Source organism: Salvelinus namaycush, chromosome 36, assembly GCF_016432855.1.
Source record: "Salvelinus namaycush isolate Seneca chromosome 36, SaNama_1.0, whole genome shotgun sequence".
In the NCBI taxonomy this organism is placed as follows: domain Eukaryota; kingdom Metazoa; phylum Chordata; class Actinopteri; order Salmoniformes; family Salmonidae; genus Salvelinus; species Salvelinus namaycush.
Genome location: NC_052342.1, coordinates 747,502 through 753,501, shown reverse-complemented (window position 1 = coordinate 753,501; position 6,000 = coordinate 747,502).

Genomic DNA, 6,000 nt, shown 5'->3' with positions numbered 1-6,000 from the left:
GGGTCAATACACAGATCGCCTACACATCCATAGGCATACAGGTATTTTAATCATCCACTGCACAATAAGCAAGAAAATAGTTAGCTTGCTATGTTACTTCAGCTGGATTGCAAGGCAAGCTTACAAAATTGTACAATCAATTTGCAGTAAATGCATTAGCTAGCTAGATAGATTCTTTACATCCACTGTTTCACAAGAAGACAGCTTGGTTTGCTGGTTGTTTCACGAGTTGTTTCATTAAACAACCAGAATTACAATTTCAAACTGTTAGGATTTATGTTTATGCACTATAGGCTGTTAGCATATTGGTTGAAGAGGAATATTGTTTTGTTACACACACACACAAACAATACAGAGGGGGGTGTGTGTGTAGGTGTAAAGACTGACCAACACAGGCCATAAAAGCTGTGGACAGTCTGGAGAGGGGAGGGGTGCATCTCTCTAGACCAACCAAGAGGTTAAAATACTGGACAATACCATATTAGGAACTGTTTCAGTGTAGAATCGACAGACACAAGACGGATCTAATCTACCCAGCAACCAGATGTGGACAAAAGGAACGCGCCAAGGGGCTTGGACAAATCCGAGGGGGGCAAAGTCTAAACCACGCCCAGCCTCTACTGTGATAGGCCAACAGACGCGTTGAAACTACGTCATCACGGTATAAGAACAGCTGTTTACGTACTTCCTGCCAGTTCCCTGTTAACCCTGCGTGGTGATACAGCGAACCCGTATATACGAAAATTGCATTTGCTATTCATTGTTTGCGGTAATTAAACATAATTAAAGAAAGTTAGCAGACCTGGCTTTTTATTTATCCTGACACCGGATGTGTTACACGCAGCGTTCACAAAACTGATGTCACAACACCATAAAGCTAGCCAGCTAGTTGGGTTAATGTTAACTAGTCAGCTAGCTTGCAAGATAGCGATTTTTGTAAATGAGCTTTATGACAAACAAAAAAATGCATAATCGTTTGTCTTTACATTCATTAACATATTCCTCTCAACTGTACATTGTTTATGCATGATTCATTATGACGTTATAATTACTTACATTTGCTTCAGTCATAGTATTTTTCTTCTTCGATGAGGTTTCACGGTAGTTGGCATCCAATATGTTGCATTGCCGCCACCTACTAGACTGGAGTATAACTCCCTTATACCTTGCTTGAAATAAATAAACAAATACCCTACCATCTAACACAACACTAAACAAAAATAAAAAAATACCACCACCCTACTCCACTATTTAAATATATTTAGTCCTACCTCATGCCAGCAACCTGAAAGGATGGGACATCACCACTTAACACACCCTGTAACTCTTCTGATGTCAAGTCTCGCACACCCAAATAACTCTCTGCAGCTGCCACCACAACCTCAATTTTCTGCGACTTACGTTCCATCTGCACTACTCGAACCCTGGAAACCTCAACCTGCCTCTCTCGCACGGGACATTTCTGATCCCCAGCCCCATTGGCACCCCTAAAATTAACACATACCACTACTTTCCCCAATGCTACACATTCCTTTGTCTCATGCTCTTCTGCACACTTCTCACACCTAGGAACCTCCCTCCTACACACTGCTGCCACATGCCCATAAGCTTGACACCTGTAACAACGTAATGTATTTGGCACAAAAGCTTGTACAGGATAACTTATCTATCCTAACATCACTTTGTCGGGCAAAGACTCAACATCAAAACTCAAAAGAACCGAAAATGACTTCTGTTTCACCACTCTTGCCACCCTGTCTGCGTCGCACCAAACGGCAAGCATCACAAACACCTGGAATCTTTCCCTTCAGTTGGTCAACTTTTACATTTACTGCTACCCCAGTAATCTCTCCTTTCAATGGCGCCATTTTCTTGAAAGCGAAACAATTCACGAGCGCCTTCTCCCTCTGACCAACAGTTACACAAACAATTATCACAAGACCACTTTGCCGATTCCACAGCACCCAACTCTGTTTTCACCCACCCTGAAACCACAAATGGATCCGCCAAAAGGCAAGGTTCCACTTTTCAAAAAACTTCACTTCTGTGACTCATCTTTATCCTGACCCTCGGTGCAAGCCTTGGGCTCCGAGAACTTCACCACACCTACCACCTCTGATACTTCGCCCTCATTCACTTCCCTTTCTCCTCCTGTCTTCAGCTCACTCTGCTTACACTTTATACCATTCTTCTTTAACAAACCATCTCCCTTGTCCCCCCCATTTTTAACCAACTCAAGCTCACTGTCTTCCTCGCTCCTAGACCTCCTCTGCCTCTCTTTTTCCCTCCATTCCTTCTCTGTATTCCAAGTATACGCCTCCATATGATAATACTGCACTTCTCCTGACTTACATCTTGTTCTTGCTTTCTCAAGGGACGCCATTTAACCGGCTGTCACAATCTCCGTACAATTACGGCGTACAATTCCGGCGCCGACAGAGATGGCCGCCTCGCTTCGCGTTCCTAGGAAACTATGCAGTATTTTGTTTTTTTATGTGTTATTTCTTACATTGGTACCCCAGGTAATCTTAGGTTTCATTACATACAGTCGGGAGGAACTACTGAATATAAGAGCAACGTCAACTCACCATCGTTACAACCAGGAATATGACTCTCCCGAAGCGGATCCTGTGTTTTGCCTTCCACCCAGTACAATAGATCTGATCCCAGCCGGCGACCCTAAACAACGACGCCGTAAAAGGGGCAAACAAAGCGGTCTTCTGGTCAGGCTTCGGAGACGGGCACATCGCGCTCCACTCCCTAGCATACTACTCGCCAATGTCCAGTCTCTTGACAACAAGGTTGATGAAATTCGAGCAAGGGTAACATTCCAGAGAGACATCAGAGATTGTAACGTTCTTTGCTTCACGGAAACATGGCTCACTCGAGAGACGCTAACGGAGTCGGTGCAGCCAGCTGGTTTCTTCACGCATCGCGCCGACAGAAACAAACATCTTTCTGGTAAGAAGAGGGGCGGGGGTGTATGCCTTATGATTAACGAGACGTGGTGTGATCATAACAACATACAGGAACTCAAGTCATTCTGTTCACCTGATTTAGAATTCCTCACAATCAAATGTCGACCGCATTATATACCAAGGGAATTCTCTTCGATTATAATCACAGCCGTATATATTCCCCCCCAAGCAGACACATCAATGGCCCTGAACGAACTTTATCTGACTCTTTGTAAACTGGAAACCACACACCCTGAGGCTGCATTCATCGTAGCTGGGGATTTTAACAAGGCTAATCTGAAAACAAAACTCCCTAAATTCTATCAGCATATCGATTGTGCTACCAGGGCTGGTAAAACCTTGGATCATTGTTAAACTAACTTCCGCGACGCATATAAGGCCCTCCCCCGCCCTCCTTTCGGAAAAGCTGACCACGACTCCATTTTGTTGCTTCCAGCCTACAGACAGAAACTAAAACAGCAAGCTCCCGCGCTCAGGTCTGTTCAACGCTGGTCCGACCAATCTGACTCCACGCTTCAAGACTGCTTCGATCACGTGGATTGGGATATGTTCCGCATTGCGTCCAACAACAACATTGACGAATACGCTGATTCGGTGAGCGAGTTCATTAGAAAGTGCATTGACGATGTCGTACCCACAGCAACGATTAAAACATTCCCAAACCAGAAACCGTGGATTGATGGCAGCATTCCCGTTAAACTGAAAGCGCGAACCACTGCTTTTAACCAGGGCAAGGTGACCGGAAACATGACCGAATACAAACAGTGTAGCTATTCCCTCCGCAAGGCAATCAAACAAGCTAAGTGCCAGTATAGAGACAAAGTGGAGTCGCAATTCAACAGCTCAGACACAAGAGGTATGTGGCAGGGTCTACAGTCAATCACGGATTACAAAAAGAAAACCAGCCCCGTCGCGGACCAGGATGTCTTGCTCCCAGACAGACTAAATAACTTTTTTGCTCGCTTTGAGGACAATACAGTGCCACTGACACGGCCCGCTACCAAAACCTGCGGGCTCTCCTTCACTGCAGCCGAGGTGAGTAAAACATTTAAACGTGTTAACCCTCGCAAGGCTGCAGGCCCAGACGGCATTCCCAGCCGCGTCCTCAGAACATGCGCAGACCAGCTGGCTGGTGCGTTTAAGGACATATTCAATCAATCCTTATCCCAGTCTGCTGTTCCCACATGCTTCAAGAGGGCCACCATTGTTCCTGTTCCCAAGAAAGCTAAGGTAACTGAGCTAAACGACTACCGCCCCGTAGCACTCACTTCCGTCATCATGAAGTGCTTTGAGAGACTAGTCAAGGACCATATCACCTCCACCCTACCTGACACCCTAGACCCACTCCAATTTGCTTACCGACCCAATAGGTCCACAGACGACGCAATCGCAACCACACTGCACAAACCCATCTGGACAAGAGGAATACCTATGTGAGAATGCTGTTCATCGACTACAGCTCAGCATTTAACACCATAGTACCCTCCAAACTCGTCATCAAGCTCGAGACCCTGGGTCTCGACCCCGCCCTGTGCAACTGGGTCCTGGACTTCCTGACGGGCCGCCCCCAGGTGGTGAGGGTAGGTAACAACATCTCCACCCCGCTGATCCTCAACACTGGGGCCCCACAAGGGTGCGTTCTGAGCCCTCTCCTGTACTCCCTGTTCACCCACGACTGCGTGGCCATGCACGCCTCCAACCCAATCATCAAGTTTGCGGACGACACTACAGTGGTAGGCTTGATTACCAACAACGACGAGACGGCCTACAGGGAGGAGGTGAGGGCCCTCGGAGTGTGGTGTCAGGAAAATAACCTCACACTCAACGTCAACAAAACAAAGGAGATGATTGTGGACTTCAGGAAACAGCAGAGGGAGCACCCCCCTATCCACATCGACGGGACAGTAGTGGAGAAGGTGGAAAGTTTTAAGTTCCTCGGTGTACACATCACGGACAAACTGAATTGGTCCACCCATACAGACAGCGTTGTGAAGAAGGTGCAGCAGCGCCTCAGGAGGCTGAAGAAATTCGGCTTGTCACCAAAAGCACTCACAAACTTCTACAGATGCACAATTGAGAGCATCCTGTCGGGCTGTATCACCGCCTGGTACAGCAACTGCTCCGCCCACAACCGTAAGGCTCTCCAGAGGGTAGTGAGGTCTGCACAACGCATCACCGGGGGCAAACTACCTGCCCTCCAGGACACCTACACCACCCGATGTCACAGGAAGGCCATAAAGATCATCAAGGACAACAACCACCCGAGCCACTGCCTGTTCACCCCGCTATCATCCAGAAGGCGAGGTCAGTACAGGTGCATCAAAGCAGGGACCGAGAAACTGAAAAACAGCTTCTATCTCAAGGCTATCAGACTGTTAAACAGCCACCACTAACATTTAGTGGCCGCTGCCAACATACTGACTCAACTCCAGCCACTTTAATAATGGGAATTGATGGAAATTATGTAAAAATGTATCACTAGCCACTTTAAACAATGCCACTTAATATAATGTTTACATACCCTACATTACTCATCTCATATGTATATGTATATACTGTACTCTATATCATCTACTGCATCTTGCCATCTTTATGTAATACATGTATCACTAGCCACTTTAAACTATGCCACTTTATGTTTACATACCCTACATTACTCATCTCATATGTATATACTGTACTCTATACCATCTACTGCATCTTGCCTATGCCGTTCTGTACCATCACTCATTCATATATCTTTATGTACATATTCTTTATCCCTTTACACTTGTGTGTATAAGGTAGTAGTTGTGGAATTGTTAGGTTAGATTACTTGTTGGTTATTACTGCATTGTTGGAACTAGAAGCACAAGCATTTCGCTACACTCGCATTAACATCTGCTAACCATGTGTATGTGACAAATAACATTTGATTTGATTTGAATTAGAACGAACCTCTCGGGATGTAGCGCTCAACAGTGCATCCCACTTATAATGCGGCTGCTTTGTCTTGATGTTATGCTTTATCAAAAGCTACCAA